The following is an 18,357-nucleotide window of genomic DNA, read 5'->3' on the forward strand; positions in this document are numbered from 1 at the left end:
CCTTGAGTTCTGAGTCATAACAGTAAGGCATTGTGGGTATGGACTATACTAAACTGATGTTCTCTAATAAGGGTGGAGCCAGGTATCTAGTCATCCTGCCAGCCTTGCAAAATGTCTGTCTTGGGTTGATTAAGCTATGTATAAACCAGCACTGCCCTCTAAGACAAAGACAATTTCCTGGAGAAAAGTTTTGCATTTGGGTTCATTTGCATACCCACAATGCCTTACTGTTGTGGCTTCAACTGAACACCCTGTACCACAAAAATCACCGCACAGATTTGCACCAAATAAGATACAACTTGGACACAAAGGCGCTCATTTTCGTTGTGTTGTAACATGATTGAAAGGCATAAAAGCATTGAGTAAGACGTTTACGCTGTTCAATCACGCCCCTCCACATTTCTATGCATTTGTATGGCTGCTCCATTCCTCTCCACTATACAAAGGCTCTATAGTTTGGATCTGCATGGATTTTTATGCCAGCAGAAATGCTGGAGATCCATTTGGGGTCCGCCAGCTTTATGCACCAGGTTAAAGCAGGTGAACCCCATAGGAATCCATTGTACATCCTGGTTGCCATCCATGCATGGCAGGCAGCTTGTACAATTACAATTAAGCACTGACCGACATGCATGCATGTCAGACAGTTTATATTTGTAATTGTGAACACTGCTTACCATGCCAGGCAGCGTTTTCTCACTTTGCACGGCAGAGTGTTAAATGGCAGGGCAAACGTGTACACCGCCGATCTGCCCTTCAAATGTACACTCTGCTGTGCAAATGATGGGAAATTTGGCAAAGGGAACCTGGCTATGACTGAGTGCAAAGTAAAGGGAGAGGGTCAGGGAGATAAAATGGCTGAAACAGTAATGGCAGAATTACTGCCAAAATCCGCTACAGAGTGGTAATTCCACTAATTTCCAGTGAAATTACTGTTACCGCCACAAGTATTTTGGGGGAATTACCAAACAGTAATTCCATTAAAGCATCAGAGGAATGAGCAGCATCTCATCCTGAAAACGGGAAGCTGAAGGGCAGCCATTTTGAAAAATCAAAAAATCCAAACCCGAAGGAAAGCTAAACTCTGTTGAGAGACAAACTGATAGGCAAAGTGCCAGAAATGAGGCTGCACAACCCTAAATTCACAGAGGCAGAGCTCACCAAACTCACAGAAGAAGTCGTGGCACATGCAGACTAGCTGTATATGGTGAGTAATCAGAAAGCCACACTTAAGCTCAAGGCCGTCATCTGGACAGAGGTGCATGACAAGGTGGTGGGGCAGTTGGAACAGTACCCAGGGACATCAAAGATGCCAATAGCGCTGGATTTACCTGAACACCTGGCACACCACAGCAGAGAAACAGCTGCAACAGGAGGAGTCACCATCAAGCCACCAAACCTGACCCTCTGGGAGTAGAAGATCAGTAGCATCCTCAACCTGGCAACACTGGAGGGTGTTGGATCCACTGAGTGTGGAGCTGACAGCCAACCTAAAACTGATAAATACATGATAATGCAATTTGCAACATGAGAACCAACACAGAATTGCAAGGCCTCCTCTGCTCACCAAACTGCTGACCCTGGGGCTGGCAATAAACATGCACAATGGCGTAAATCAATGAGAAGGGCACCTGGCAGTTCACACCCTGGACCACTTGATGTGCAGAGATAGGACACTCCTCAAAGTACTACAAGTGGAACGTAAAGAGTGCATCATGCAAGGACATCATTTCACCAAAATGTCAAGGGTAGCGCAAGTGACAACACACAATCCTTGACTTCTGATGACATCACATGAAGTGATGTCATTTGACCTCACCCCGAAGTGACATCACGGGAAGCAATGGAACACAAGCTTTCACCCTTGACAAAACAGGAAGTGGCATCACCTAGCAACTGTTCCTAAGTACACTACGAAAAATATGGTTACTATATCAGTGTAATGTGATATGCATTTCATACAAGAATGGATCACCATATGCAGCGTTAATATCAGTGTGTATAGGCCCATATTACCCAATTACTGTGAATGCAAGCAGACGTTCAAGGCCAAATGATAATGATGTGTTATTATATAGCGCTTTATATAGAACAAATATACATGCAATATTACCCAGCCTGTGTTGGTACTCATTTATCAACCTCAGAAGGATGAAAGGCTGAATTGGCCTTGCTGGAATTTTAACCTGCAAATCATTAACACATCACAGCAGCGAGCACTCAACCTATTGAGCTATCTTACTGGCTATAGCTATCTTACCGGCTATAGTAAAAAAAGTAATTGCATGCCTGAAAGTTCTCAAAGTCAGAAAGCAAATTATATTCTGTAGTGGATGCCATTAAACTGGTAACTGAGATTTAACAGCAGGCCAGTTAATCTGCAGGTCTGGTGCAAAGTTGGCCAAATGTCAAGCCTGCATGGATCTACTTTTCAGGCTTCAGAGGTTGGCAAAATACATACCATTGGGAGGGTTCATAACATTGTATTATAGAATTTAGAATAGTGCAGGGAAAGCAGCGCACTCACACGCCATGCCGTACTCTGGGCACTTGTTACCTCATACATGCAAACAAACATCCTGAACAGCATGCCCTGGAGATAGGAAAGATAGACACATTACAACAAAGCATTAATTGTGGCACAAAGAAATCAAAGGCCACTTTATGTGCTACGGTCAAACATTTCTACACTGTAAACAAGCTTTTAGGCACAAGGATTTTGTCATGTGACCGAGGACACTGAGATTGAATGTCTAGTGATGATCGTTACAGAGACAACGGCAGAAAAAAAACATGCTATAATTGCAACTTGCAAAAAGCAGAATACATAGTCCGAAGTTGATGCTTATTCTACTCTAAATGCTTTTTGGACGTTTTGTCTGAATTGTGAATTTGAGGTGTTTAAGAAAAGACTAAATCAGGGACTCACTCCATGAAGTGTGCCTGAAATAAAACTTTAATGAGTCTAGCAATTATTGTATAGAATTCCAGAGAGACCAATGATTTGTTATTCCTATTTTTCTTATTTAGGGTCACTGCTCAAAGTGTTACACTTGTGGAAGCACCTGTTTTTTTTAAAAGACCTGAACAAGCAAGCAAGCCTCTCCAGAAATAAAGGAGCTTCAATAAAATAAGGGGTAGTAAGGTAGACCACATGGGTAGCAAGGGAGACCTCAGGGGTCACAGCTGCGAACCCTGGCATGCCCCAAATGATTTCCCTGGCCTCATGTATTCTGAATCGGTCAGCATTTCTCCAGTTCATAGACATTCAGCATCACTCATCCCTCTCACACGCAGGCATCCTCAAGCATGAAATGCAATGGACATGTGTACCATGGACAAATGCACAGACATATGTGGGACACGTCACTTATCCACACCCCAGCAACTACCATCAAGGTCTATGGAAATGCCTTAGCCATCAGTGAAGGTCCACTCCATGAAACGTCACACCAAGCCTCACCACTCTGTCCACTACACAATTTCTTTACTTTCACAGCACCCAGTACATGCAGGTAGTCAAGAGGCACCCACCAGTTGCAGGAAACCAAGCTATGAAGTCCTAGGGGTCCCATGTGAAATATCCACACCCTACCCGACAAGAACTCTAATGGGTTGGAAAAAAACATTCAATCCGCAACAAACACTCTTCACATTAGATGCCCAGAGTTTATACACATCGATTCCTCACAGTGAAGGATATGATGCCCTTGAATGGGTGCTATCACGAGAGGAATATTTACAGTCTGATAGAATGTTCACACTGGAACCAGCCAAAATCATCCTACATAACAATTACTTCCGCTTCCATAAGAACTACTACCTACAACTACCCGGAACCTCAGTCGGGTAATCTATGGCCCCAACATATGCCAACTTATTCATGTATGCATTTGAAACCCACCATGTTTACAACAGCAGGAGTGGATGACAAAATTGGCCACGTGGAAAAGAGATATCCATGAAGTTTTTGGGATTTGGGAGGGTCCAATAGAGGAACTAAAGAGGTTCTTAATCTATTTGAATGGACAACACCCATGAAAAATTTACCTTGGAATTAGGCACTCTGTGTTTACACTTCCTCGATGTTGTGATTACTCCTAGCAACAACAAACTAATTACATATATCTATCAAAAAACAACAGATGTAAACAACACACTTCACTATGCAAGTTATCATCCCACATATCTTAAAAATCATTTGCCCCTGAGCCAACATATGAGAACGAGGAGCATAATTTCCAAAGATTCTGCCTACAGTGAAGCAGCAGAGAATGTGACTGACAAATTCAGAGCAAGAGGCTATCCTGACCCCAAACATGAGAAAGCCAAAAATAGGATTGACACCCAGACTAGAAAAACTCTTCTTGAACCGAAGAGACGTCAAAGGGAGCCCCCTTTTATTCACTTAATGAAATGTTCCAAACAAAGCGGTCATATTAACCGCATCCTTAAAAAGAATTGGAAAATTACGAGGTTAGACCCACAACTCACTAAATTATTTCCAAAACCACCAATGATAGCCTTGACTAGAGCTAGACACTTCAGAGATAACCTAATCAAGTCAGAAAGAACTTATCCACAATCTCATCCTTTCATGTCCAAACCAAAATACGGGACTTTCCCATGTCTAGACTGAAGCCATTGTAATAACAAACAAAAGGTCGATCATATGAGACATCCACACACAGGCCAGAAAATGGACCTTAAAAATGATGCCACCTGTGACTCGAAATATGTGATATATGGCTTAATCTGTCCCTGTGGACAATTCTACATAGGGCAGACCATTAGAAAAATGAAAGAAAGAATAACAGCACATAAATCTAACATGATGACCAAAAACAGACATAAGATAGCCCAACACAAGTATGTAGTTCTGGAAGTAGTGAAGTCACCAACTAGAGGGGGTAACACAAATATGCTCTTAATGAAAAGAGAAATGTTTTTGATCTACATATTGGATTCACTAGCACCCACAGGAATGAATGAGAAGTTTCCGTTATAAGCGTTTCTGTAATTTGACTTCAATAGATCTGAATAGATAGGAGATCTTGTAACTGACAACCTGTGAAATTCTTCTAGATCACACATTATGTATTGCATGAACTGAATCTATAGACCAACACTTCCTGAAATGTCACAATCTCTAGAATTGTTAATTTGTAGTCCTCTGTATGAACACTACATATGTGTTTAATGATTTGGCACACGATGTTGAAACATATTCACAGTATGTATAAGGTGGTATTGTATGCTAATGTGGAAGTCATTGTGAGTGAACTGTTGATTGAACTAACATTGTTACTGTACTGTCCTTAGTATGTGTTCTGAGTATAAAGAGAGATGCTATACCACAATATAAAAATTGCAGTCACATAACGCTAGGCTCTGACATGAGTGTTGTTTACATCAGTACAATTGTGATACCAAGGTGCGAGACACGGACATACAGTGAAGAATGGTGAAAATCTGTACCATCAGTGATAGACTTGCCTAACATCTCTGAATCTGTAAATGCAACTATCTGTTAATGCAAAGAATGTACTAAAGATCTAGCCACAGCATTTTGTAGTGAGGTTAGAACCCTATATTAATTATGTATTAGTCCTATTGATATCTGTGGAGAAGCATCTAAAAACAACATACATATCATCACCTTTGGACTACATAAGATGTCCCATCATTATTGACAGAATGCCATACACTTATTTTCGGTAGAACAAATGCGAAGGCACATAACATATAAGATGATACATTTCGGTTTAAATGTATGCATAGATTACTTCAATATTCATGATTCAATAGATGGACTATAGATTAATAAAGGACAGCATGTTTTTCACTTCAGGATGACCAGGAGCCATAAGCTCTTGTCTAGCACTGCATTAGCCACCTACTTGCTGACAACCATCAACCGAAGTTGTACAGGCATTGCACGAGCTACCTACCAACAGTTTGATACACGAACATTGAACTACGTCATCACTCACATGTGGACGTAATGGACGTCTATACAAATACGTCCATTTTGAAAATTCAGTGTTTTCACTCTGATGTGCAAAACGGCCTGGAACCACTGGTAAGGACTGATCCTTATAATTGACAAACATGTATGCTCACCAGATCAGCCACACTTAGTCTTTTAGATAGAACCACAGGATTATTGATACACTCTACATTCTCCCTTTTCCTATTTTTATCTGTAGATATTACATACAGATTTCATTTAAGAAGGCTTATTCCATACTTTGAGTGACCCACCGGATTATAAGGTGAGCTTCTCTGGGGTTTTATCCAATACAATTGAAATGATAGTAAGGGAACTTAGTGGACTTACTTTACTTTTCTCCCGCACACAATCTTTTTTAGATACTGTGACGTGACCGGGAGGTACCACTGTTTTATTGCTCCACTGTGTGAGATTCCTTACGCTTTTACATCAATCCACCCTCCATACTAATTGAGAAATGTGGAGGTAGGCACTTTTCTTCTCTGGTAGGTATGCCTAAATATTATTGACTGAGATTTACACGAGTAACATACGCATACATTTATTTCTTGCTATATTCCTAGAACAGTTGAACTTGAAATCTCCACTTACCATGAAATGAACAAGGGAATACAATTTAGAAGACTAGATGGTCACCGGATGTAAACTTGATGCCATCCTGTATTCATTAAGGTGAAGTTATTCTACAACATACATTGATTTTGTAATGATTCATTCAAACTGATTATTACACAACTGACCTTAGCATTTTTCTACATACTTTATAGATGAAATATGAATGTCGAAGCCTGAAGATTGATTAAAGGGTATCACGTAATATTATCCCCTCAATTAAAATCATTTCACTGAATATTGCAGCGAATAATGCACCTCACACTCATGTTATCGTCATCTGAATACCGTTATTTAATTCTTTCACACACGCAAGCATTCTTTCATTTCAATCTCGCAGTTTGTTTTCCATGCACATTGAAACTGTCTCGGTGTAGCTTGCCCAAAGTCTATTTTCATCTGACCATGTGACTGAAGACCATGTTTTTGAGCTCTTCATAGTATTTAATACTATTAAACGAAGAAATCTTGGCACCCTCAGTGACTTTCGTTCCACCTCATGCAGGAGCTCAGCTTGCTTCTCACATTATTGTATCTTCTCGAGTACATGCCAAGGCTCTCGGCGGCCCTAACTCTTGACACTGGGCCAGGCAAGCCTTTCTCGAATCTTCCTTCACCGTCAGATATTCTTATTCTGCTGTGCCACATTTCCAGGTGTTTCATTCACAGGGTCCAACTTTGCTAAAATACATTGTGGAACATCCAGATTCTATACATTCCTATGTATATACATTGGCGCATCACCTGCATCTGTTCACTACGTAGCCAGCCTTATGATTACTTTGTCTACTTGTGCTACTGCGTCTGTACAATTGTAAAATGGTTTTGCATTTTCTTCAGTGCTTTCTCCACACGTGCAATCTCCATTTTGCTCCTGAAATGTTTCTCACTTCACTACTTCATCATCAGATTCTAAAGGGTCTACCTTCTTTCTTCTTTCGCATCTCTTCTGGATGCGTCACGTTTGCTTCATGTGATGTCATCAATCCTCTCTTTCATTCATTTTCACACTTCTTCCGTAATTTCCTTCAGGAGACGTATTTCTTCACAGATACATGTAAGATTTTCTCAATGGATACCTTGTTTCAAGGGGTTTTCATGATATAGGCACCATTATTGGCTTTGTGCATGTTACAATTTGCGGTTGGCAACATATAGGCAGAATAAGGACAGAACTTCCAGTAGAGGTACGTGGCTCCTCCTCTAGACTCCCCCCTGTGGGCAATTCATCGACCACTCTCTCACCAGTTTCTGCATCCAGACATCCTCTTCTGAAGAAGTGCTTCTTTGGAGTCCATGGGGGTCATTCCGAGTTGGTGGTAGGGGCTTAACGGCACCGTTAAGGTTGGCGGTGCCGTTAAGCCCCTACCGCCCTATTCTGCGGTCCCTTAGCGGGTCCCAGCAGGAACGTCTGGTTTGACCAGCCGTTCATAGCAGGACCCGTTAAGGGACCTTAGAGCTAATAACAGGACCGCAATTTGCATGCGCGTCATTAGCGCCTTCCCCATTCCCATTGAGCCCTATGGGGCCTCAAATGGGAATGGGGAATGGTTTACTGAATGGGGACTTACCGGGTCCTCCAAGGTCGGAATGACCCAGTAAGTCCCCATTCAGTGAGACCGGACCCGGGTTTGGAGGCAGCCATGGCGCTAATAGCGCCATGGCTGCTTCCAAACTCGTAATGACCCCCCCCCATATCTTTATTACCCCCTTGAAGTATACTGCTGATTTCACATGTTCACCAACACTCCAGTTCATAAGACTGCATTGTCCATTCCATCTGCAGTAAATACATCTTCCCACATACTTTTTGTGGTTCCATGGATACAGAAATGTTGTTCCCTCGCATGCATGAATACTAGCCTTAACATAGCCTCTGATTTCTTCATCTGTCAGCTCTTTGGGTCCAAACCCAGATTCAACATCAATCATGAATTTCATTCCTACTGCTTTCCTTGCAGTCTTTTTGCACTGTGTGATTATTATTCTAACCACACAGAATCCGAACGTGATCATCACCAACAGGGGTCCAAGGAACTTAAAGATATTCGCCATCCATTGTGGAACCCATGAGAGATTGATGCACACCAGCTGTCATCAGCAATGTCTCAATCTTCCATCTTGACGTGCAAGTTTGTCCACATCGTTATGGCCTCTGTCAAGGTGCCGTTCTCATCATCGTGAGAAGGTATGAATGTGCAACATGATTCTCTGATTTTGGCACAAACACCTCCATCCATAGCTGTAATCATGTCCAAGACATATCTATTCTGGAGTGTCATCAGTCTTATGGCTCTCAGCTCTTCATTGAATCCCTTTATGGTAGTGTTGATCGTCTGCAGGTTTTCTGTAACCATTGGGCATTTGCCATCATCTGGATTCCTGGCATAAAGATTATGGCAAGCACTCCTGAAGTCTGACTGAACAACCTGTGTTCATATGGAATAGAATTGAAGGCTTCTATCGATTTGGCTGAGAAATAGTTCTCCCTCTTGGTTTGGACAAGGAGTCCAACAGATCTCTTCTTTCTCAAGTGAGCTTCTGCTTTTGGGAACTCGCCAATGTTCAAATCACTCTTTGGAATCACTAATGCTGGAACATGAACAATCACCATAGAACACAGTCCTCCCCAATCTCTGGGCAGCTTCTTGTAGGCCCTGGATCTGCAGGCCCAGTAGTGGTCCATTTATACTACTGGCCCATCCTTCATTCCTGGTACATCGAAAGATTTGTCCACATTGTTGGTGCTCTCCAACCTTTCTTGTGCCATTGGTTCTAAAACAATTATTTGCAGATAGTGCCAAAGGCACTATCTGCAACAGACCTCCTTTATCTTTGACCCATGTCAGCAGCTTTGCAACCCTCGGCCATAGAGGTTTTCATTCCTTTTCCACACGCTCTAAGACTAGTTTATGATGTCCAGTTACTGCCACAGCTCTGCATATGACTATGCCTTCTTCCCAGCCACCTGGAGAAAGTACTGTTCCCCAGATCTGCATCTGGCCTCTTTCCTTGCATCTTCGCATTTCTTCATCAGTGTTTCCTTGGCAATTGAGCTTTCTATTTATTTTTCATCTGATTCCTGCTCCCTTCATGCCAGGCTGTTCGTATCTTATCACATGATCTCTGGTGTGTGGTCTCTCCCTTGCCTTTAAATCTTGCATGTAACCATCTTCTCCTGGAGCTGTCCATTCTGTCACCCATACCAAAGATGTTGTTCGACCCTGGAATTGACCTCTTGTATGGCAGAGTGCAAGGCGTGTCAGGCAATGAGCCGTTTGAACATCTACTTCTATAGCTAAATTTCCCCATAGCTCAAGGTAGGAAGCACAAACATAGCAATCTTCCTCAGAGGTTCTCCTTCCTACCTTCTCATATGTTGATACCACATGTTGTTCCCCAAATGTGCTGTACCGTCTAGATAATCATTTAACTCATAATCATCTTCCCTTGCACTTCTCACAAAGGAATACATGCAAAATGCCCATGAAGTACATCAGACATCATCCTTCCTGCAAGGGGGTCATAGGAACACTTGTCAGAGAAATGAGTGACTTCACATGTGCCCTTGGTGTAGGAACAATCGCATATGGCTTCGGCCTCCTTACAACATTTAACTCTGCATAGGTCATTGAAGTGGGGGGGATCATAGTGATTTCTGCTTTTCTGGAACCAACAAAGTAAGCAGCATGAATGAGCAAAAATAGAAAAATAATGACAGATGCTGTGCACACATTAATTATGCACCAATACATAAAACCCCACCATTGGTGTCTTTCCACACGTCGTTGAGTCTGCTCACTTTCTGGAAATCCAATATGTTCAATAGACCACATTAGGCCTGTGTATTATTTTTAAGGAAGGAACAATAACCTTTTTAATCAGGCAGCTTCGTTAAGTGCTCAGGTAGATGCAAAATGTGCTCAATTATTGCTGAGAGCAATCTCCTTATTACTGGACCATTTTTCAGAAGGTGCAAGAACACACAAATGTCAGTATTTCTCCCCACAAGTGCAGGATATGCCCGAAGAATAAAAATAAAAACAATAAACAAGAGCCGGTGAATGTCGACATCCCTGTCCAAAGAGAAATTCAGTGAGAAACTAATCTGGGAACTGCTCCCTCTTTCAGTCGTCGAAAATGAAATCAAGATCTGGCATTTTTCATCACATCAGTACTTTCTAAAGACCGTTTTTTCAAAATATTCATGTGGCTTAAGAACAGTTACTTCTTGCACTCATGCTAAAATATCTATAAAGAGTGTCCGGGAAAAGTAACAGTCCATATGCAAACTTGCACCTGTTAAATCAATCCTTGCGTCCTTCTTCCTCATCATCGATTGAGTCTACATGTGCTGAACTGCTTCATCTAAACTTGCTTCCGAATCGGGTGGGGGTGTTCTGGTCTCACCAGCATATGGTTTGATGTCGCCGAGGTAAATCCATGCGCGTCGTTCTTGGATTTTTACTGCAGATGGAGTAATATTCTGCACAATAAATGGACCACTAAATCGGGGCTCATACCACTTCCTAGTGAAGTTGCTGTTCAGCACGGGATCTCCAATAAAAAGTTTAGGTAATTATTTGTATCCAGTTGCTGAATGGTCTTCATCTGTGTCCTGAGACCGACCCCCCTTACGCGGTTCCATGTGTTAAAATTGCAGAAAAATGGGCGCTTACACAAATAATCGCGGCAGAAAGGCTGTGGTTTTGCCGCCACAATCCATGTAAAGGATGCAGGGGACACCCCTGCAACCCAGAGACCCATTATACCATTTAAGGGGAGCAGAGGACACCCCCACAACTCCCGCTCTCCTTAAATGGTATATTGGGACACACCTTTACCGGGTCAAACCGCTGCATTTTTGCCACGATTTTTTGTATTGGCGACATTTTTGCCACAATTTTATTTCTGGATACCCCTTATGCTTGATTTGATCTGAAATGAGAGAGATACTAGCATTCATACATGTTAAATATGCATGTAGCTAATTTCCTAACAATTCTGCTGTCTTCTGGACATCACTCCTAATCCTCGATGGAGGGGTCAGAGGTGTTCTCATTTGCCTCCCTGTTACTAGTTCATGGAGTGTGAAGGGGTGGTCCGACCCAGGCTGATTCCTTAATGCATACAATGCAAGGGGCAGGAAGTACAGCCATCTTTTCTTCAGTGACAATTTAAGTTTAGCAATTTCTCTTTGAGAAGACTGTTGAGTCTCTCATATATCCCGTTCGCTAGCGGGTGATAAGCAGAAGAAAATGTGTGTTTTATGTTCAATAACAAGCTAATCCGTTCAAATATTTCATTAACAAAATGAGGCCCATTGTCGGATCTCAGTACTTCACATATTCGCCATCTAGGAAAGACTTCTCGGACTAAGAACTTCACAGCGCAAGTGGCATCAGGGTGTGTACATGGACCTGCTTCGATCTATCTCGAAAAGGGACTCACCACCACTATCATATACCTGTATCCACTAAATACTTGCAGCATGTCAACATAATCGATATGTAAAGGCTGAAAAGGACCATTCGGTTAAGGAATCACTCCTCTAATTGTACGCAAAGTGTGCCCAGCAGTAAAACTTTGACATACGATGCAATTAACTACATAAAATAAACGTGTTCTAACGGGTTAGGGATGAACCAGTCCTCCGCAATAGCTGCTGCAAGGCTTTCCATATTTACATGTGCAGGGTAGTGTAACTATTATAACCCTTCGCATAATAATGCTACTGACATTACTGGCTCCCCAGTGCTATCTTGCTGCCATAATGCTTCAGACAGGGATGAGGAGCACCCCCTTCATTTCCATTGTTCTTGCTCTTCTTGAGGAGCACTGCCTTGAATTTCCATTAACTGTGTTTTCGGCAAAGGATTAAAACCTTATTGCATTATTACATCCATAATTCCCCCCTTTCTTATATGAGGAGTATCAAAATTTGAAATATTTGAAGAAGTTGCAATCCTTTTGGCTTCTTCGTCTGCGGCTTTCGTTTCCGCGTGAGATACAATCAGCTCTCTTAGTATTTGTTGTGCATTTAACTATTGCAATGGCTTCAGGAGCTCTAGTGCCTTAATAAGCCTGTCCAATAATGCAGCGTGTTGTACTGGAGTGCTATCCGCTAATAGGTAGCCCCTCCTTTTCCAACGTGCTAGCCCTGCGTGCATGGTTGACGTCACATAGGCGGAGTCAAGCGCGATAATAAGCGCCACCGATTCTGCTGCTTGTGCAGAAAAATGAAATGGCAGCCTTATGCTTGCCACCACTTAGAATTCTACATTAGCTCTGTGCTTTACCACAGCGCAGCCTGAAAGCCTGTCCCCATCAGTCTGGTCAATTTTTGACAACCAGTCAATAAAGAGAACCTCTCCCCTGCTAGAGCATTCTCCTTCTTCCTTGAGATCTCGTCATAAAACTGCTCATTGCTAGAGCAATCATGTACTTGCTCTGTCACAGGTGCAGCTACAAACGTGGCAGGGTTCACCATTTCACACTTGACTATTTTGATCGCTGGATTTGATATAACTACCTCTTATGCAGAAGTCCTCTGAGATGTCAGTGTACCCTTAGGTTTCTCCAAAACAGAAAACAAAGCATGATCAGCAAATAAATTCATGGAACACCCCATCACGATACTTGTAGACTTCTCAATAGCGAACACGGCTGCTGCCAGCGATGATCGCAAGGAAAGTGTCCTCTCATAACTGGATATAGAATCCCAATATACTATACCAGAGGTTTATACCCAAGTGTGGTCCTCTGTGTAAGCACTGCTTTCATAACTGTCCCATGAAATGTGAAAAACAGATAGAACTCCTCAGAATGATTGGGGATTCCTAAAACTGGGGCTGTACAGATTGCTTTCTTCAACTCCTAAAACCTTTCCTCCATTTCCTCAGTCCATTCTATTTTCTCATTGTTCACTTGGACTTTTTTTAAAGCCTTTAAAAGGGGTCTCGTTTATGAACTATACTTGAATATCCATGCTCTAACATAGTTACACAATCCTAGAAATTGCTGCATTTGCTTTATCGTGTGCGGTTTTGGTGTTTTCATAATCGCCGCAGCTCTTTCAGGTGTAACTTTCTTTCCCTCATGCAAGATTAACTGGCATATGTACAACACCTCCTCCTAAAAATATTGCAATTTCTCCTTGCCTACCTTGTATTCCTTGTCTCCTAAAATAGTCATTAGCCGAATCAAGTCTTGTCTGCACTCATCTTCTGTCATGCTACAAACTAAAATATCATCTACGCACTGCAGCACAACACTTGGCAAATCAATATTGTTTAGGTCCATCTGCGGGACCCTATTAAAGATTGATGGAGACTCACAGTACCCTTGAGGCAAACATGTGTGTTTTTCAGCTTAGTCTGACGAACTGTAAATTAAGTGAGGCCTTAAGAATCCTTATGCCACGGGATTGAGAAAAACGCATTTGTCAAGTCAATCACCGTGAAATATTGCACCTCTGTAGGAATACTACATAAATTCGTTGCAGGATTCTGAACTAAAGGAAACTCTGCCTCTACAATTTGGTTAATTGGTCTCATGTCCTGAATTAAACACCATGACCCGCCTTTTGATTTTTTCACAGGGTACACGGCAGTATTACATGGTGACTCTAACGTCACCAAGATGCCTTGTTCCATCATAGCTGATATAGTCCTAAAAATACCCTCATCCGCCTCTCTGGACATTGAGTACTGACTTGCTCAAGGTAAACCTGCGCCTGGCTTCAGCTTAATCTTAACTTCTCCCACCCCCCTCAATACACCTACGTCATAGGGGCCTGTAGTCCATAAGGAAGTTGGCACTTTTCTCCATGTCCTCATCATCATTCGATGCGGGATTTCCCTTCTCTCTATTCTGATCCAATATGTTATACTCATTTTGGATTTTAATTCATCGTCTGACGGATCATCCTTAAACACATCTTCATCTGTGACATCAGTCAATCTGTACCCTTCCTCAATGGAAATTACCGCTCTCCATGTCCTGCCCTCATCATCAAATCCTTAGAGAATGGCTAATTCCCCTTGTACTATGGCTGCCTCCAGCTGTAAGGGAAAAATCTGTCCCCCCTCTTTGTGCATGGGTGTCTGGGGCCTGAACAAAAATTCATCAGGTATCCTCATAATCCTTACCACTAAGCCGGGTAGGCATGTTAACAAAATGCATACCCCATAAAGAAAGACTTTTGGCTATAAAGGCATTCCTCGCAGAGCTATCTGCCCTGTAAATACCATCATAAATTTGCCCACGTTTAAGTAATGTATTCCTGGCATGGAACACACTATACCTTCATCAGTAAAAGAAATCGTCATATTTAGCTTCGTCATTAAGTCTCGACACAGAATGTTAACTGGTATCTGTCTTGAGTACAATACAGGTACAGACATAGCACATTCTCCTAAAGAGGCTGGCAATTCATCAGTAAAGGGAACTCTTCTTGTAGCTCCAGAGAATCCCTGTGCATTCATGGCATTTCCCGATAACGAAAATGTCCCCTCTCATATAAATGAGCGAGTTGCCCCAGTGTCTACTAAAAAAGAAAAAAGATTTGCCTCCTATGGTAACATCGACCTTTGGTTCCTCTTGAGGATTTGGTGTCACTGAGAGTACTGAACACATCAAGCTATCCTATTGTGGATACATGCTTATTCCTGTGCCTGTAAAAGGACTTCCTCCCGCAATAGTGACACCCCCTATTCTAGGAGTCAACAACTGTCACGTGTTTGCACTTTGCTGTATCTGCATGGGTGTGTGCTGTGACTGCCCTTGTGATGGATTTAATGGTGCTTGCTGTGGTTGCAAAGCCTGTTGCGTTTGAGGCACTTGTGCTTGACACACTGTCTGATCTTGGGCAAACCTGTCCCTATTTTGTGAGCTATATGCTGGAGGATAAGCTGTCCCCCTACTGAGAATTGTCCATTCTGTACATACCTTTGGCTTCCACATGTTCGTGCAATGTGCCCTGTCATACCACATGTCCAACATATAGGAGGGAGTCTTCTCATTTGCCCTCCTTGCATATTCTGATTGTCATTCTGTATATTCTGAAACCTGCCATGGTTATTTTGAAAGCCACCCTGATTATTCTGGAAACCACCTCTTTCTCTGAAACCTGTTCCTCTGCCTCTCGGCATGAACCCATTTCCTCCTTTGTCTGTTTGGTGTTGATTATTCACCTATATTATACCCACTGCTAGCTGCATTCCCAACCCTTCTCTGCTTGTCAGCTCCACACCTTCAATGGTGAAATTTGACCATTTCTTCTGGACTAACTTAGCCTCCTCAAGCTTCCTAGCATCCTCCCTTTTCTTTATATTTTCTCTTGCAGCAATCGGCAATGATGCGCGATAGTCAACTGCATTTCTGCCCAAGGCTTCGCTTCCATTCCCACTAGTTTCTTGAGCTGTCTCTGTACTTGTTCTGGCAATCCCTGACCCAAAATATGGTAAAACACAGGGACTGATTTCCCCCAAAGGCTCTCGAGTTTCCAAAGTCCACCGTTTTTGAAGATTTTGAATGTAAGCAAGCTGGTGCTCATCATCCTTCATTTTATGTGCCATATTTGCACACATATCTGACATATCAGGATACTGTACCCTGAGCGCTTTCCAAACAGCCGTTCTACAATTATTAAATGGCGCTCCGTCATGTGCTGTGGTCTGTGCTGTGACACTCAAGTAACCTGCTCTTGTCCAAATGTCATCAGCTCCTTCCCCAAGAATGGCTGCTAGGAGACCCTTAATGTCTCCTATAGCTAATGTATTTCCTCCTGTCATCTTTTCTAGCTCATAAATCCATTTTCCTGCATCTGCCGTTAAACTAGGGAATTCGCATCTTAAATTATCCATGTCCATCTGGGGCCAAGGGACATACTGTGGTCTAGCCCCTCCTTTCTCCAATAAGGGGAATTGCATAAACCTGAATCCGCAATTGGCTCCCTTCGTCTGCCTACTCAGAGTGGGGACAATGGTTCCTGATTGCCTTCTAGCTGGCAATGACCTCAACCTGTTCATATATGGTGGTGATTCCCCCATCTCACTATGCAATCATCCTTTAGGTCACTCATGGTACACCATAGGGTCTGGTGTCCAATATTTAATTTGGGTCTAAATCCAAACATCTTACTTCCTTGTTCCGTCTGCAGGCATCCATCTGGACCGCATGCACTTTCTCCCTCTTGCTCATGGAAGGTTTCCCTGTCTTCATCTGACATATCTAGTCCCCAACTAGTGTGGCTTTCATCTTTCTCATCTCTGTTTAAAGTCAGCCTGTCCAAAGACAAGGCTCTGTGCTTGAGTCTAAATGGGCTTCCTTCTTTGCCGCGTGACTGGGCAACTATAGATCGATCTTCTTTTCCCTGCTTCTCACTTATTGTCCTCATCTCCTGGTAAACCTTATCGATCCTATCTCTGATGTTTCCTATCCCAACATTCTCATCTAGGTTTATCCTAGATGGTCCTGGCATTACCCCTTGTGATGGGAGAAACACCTCTATGTCGCCCAAGGTATTGCTGGACTTGGTTGCATCAGCTCTTTATGAATCTGATCATTGTCGAGTGCCCTCTGTCTCCTTTTTTGCTCCATGTTATTTGTCTAATTCCCTTTGTTTCTTCACTTCCCATCTAACCCTGTACCCTTCCTTTCTTTTCTCTTCCCTTCTCTCATTTGCTCTACGCACTTCATCGTCTCTTCATCTTTGCATTCTTTTATCTCATAATTTCTGTTCTTCTTCCTCTTCTCTAGCCTCTATTGTTCTTCAATTGCTCTCTGTCTGTTGTCATACTTTCTCCGTTCTTCTGCCCTTCATTTTTAGTTGCTCCTCGTGATGCATTTGTTTTCGCCTTGGTCTTCTTTTCCTTTTATGCTCATCCTCTTTCAATCTTTTCTCTTATTCCCTGTCTTTTCTAGCTTGTTCATCTTGATCTTCCCCTTGCCTTACTTCCTCAATGCTTTTCCCATCAAGCTTGAGAAATATCTGTCCACCCATCCATTAGTTCTGAACGAGCGTAACCTCGTCAGCGTTATCCCTTTCTGCTTTCCATCTTTTAATCTCCCTTTCTATATCTAAAGATACATTCGGTCGTTTGCTCTTCTCCTCTTTGTCTTGTAAGACCTCAAAGGGCTCCTCCTTTCCTTTAGCCCTTTCTATTTCTGGGCTCTCATCACTGCTATAAGCAGGTGGTTCATATATCAGATCACTATATCCTGTTACCGCTTTTAATTTCCTTAATGTATACAATGCTTCATCTTTTGTACTATCGCCATTTACTTGAGGCCGGTAGGGGGAGCAGAAGGCTCAACACCTTCCTCCCTGCACTGATTAAGCATCCAATCCTCATGAGGCTGATCGTCTCGTTCCTCCTGGTACATCTTCCAAAGCTCTAAATTAGCTAACCTTTTCTCCAATTTCTTCCCTGTGTACGCAGCGTGCAAGTATGTGGTCATGGGTTACAAAACCGCCTTTGACAGTGATCCCCCTTGTGGATATGGCATGAACATTTTGTCTGTGGTACCCTTAACCCATTCCGCACTATACTGTTTAAGATTGGGTGCATGTTTTGCCAGTTGCTTGCAAAGATGCATCAGTGGAGTAACATCCCCCATTGTGATGAGTCTAAATTGACTGTCGATACTTACCATTGATTTACACCAAAATAAATTTCAGAAAAATAATAAATATGAGTGTGCACCAACAGTCGCCGCTCAAAGCCTCT

This window comes from Ambystoma mexicanum, chromosome 6p (assembly GCF_040938575.1).
Source record: "Ambystoma mexicanum isolate Mex_15411 chromosome 6p, UKY_AmexF1_1, whole genome shotgun sequence".
Taxonomy (NCBI): Eukaryota; Metazoa; Chordata; class Amphibia; order Caudata; family Ambystomatidae; genus Ambystoma; species Ambystoma mexicanum.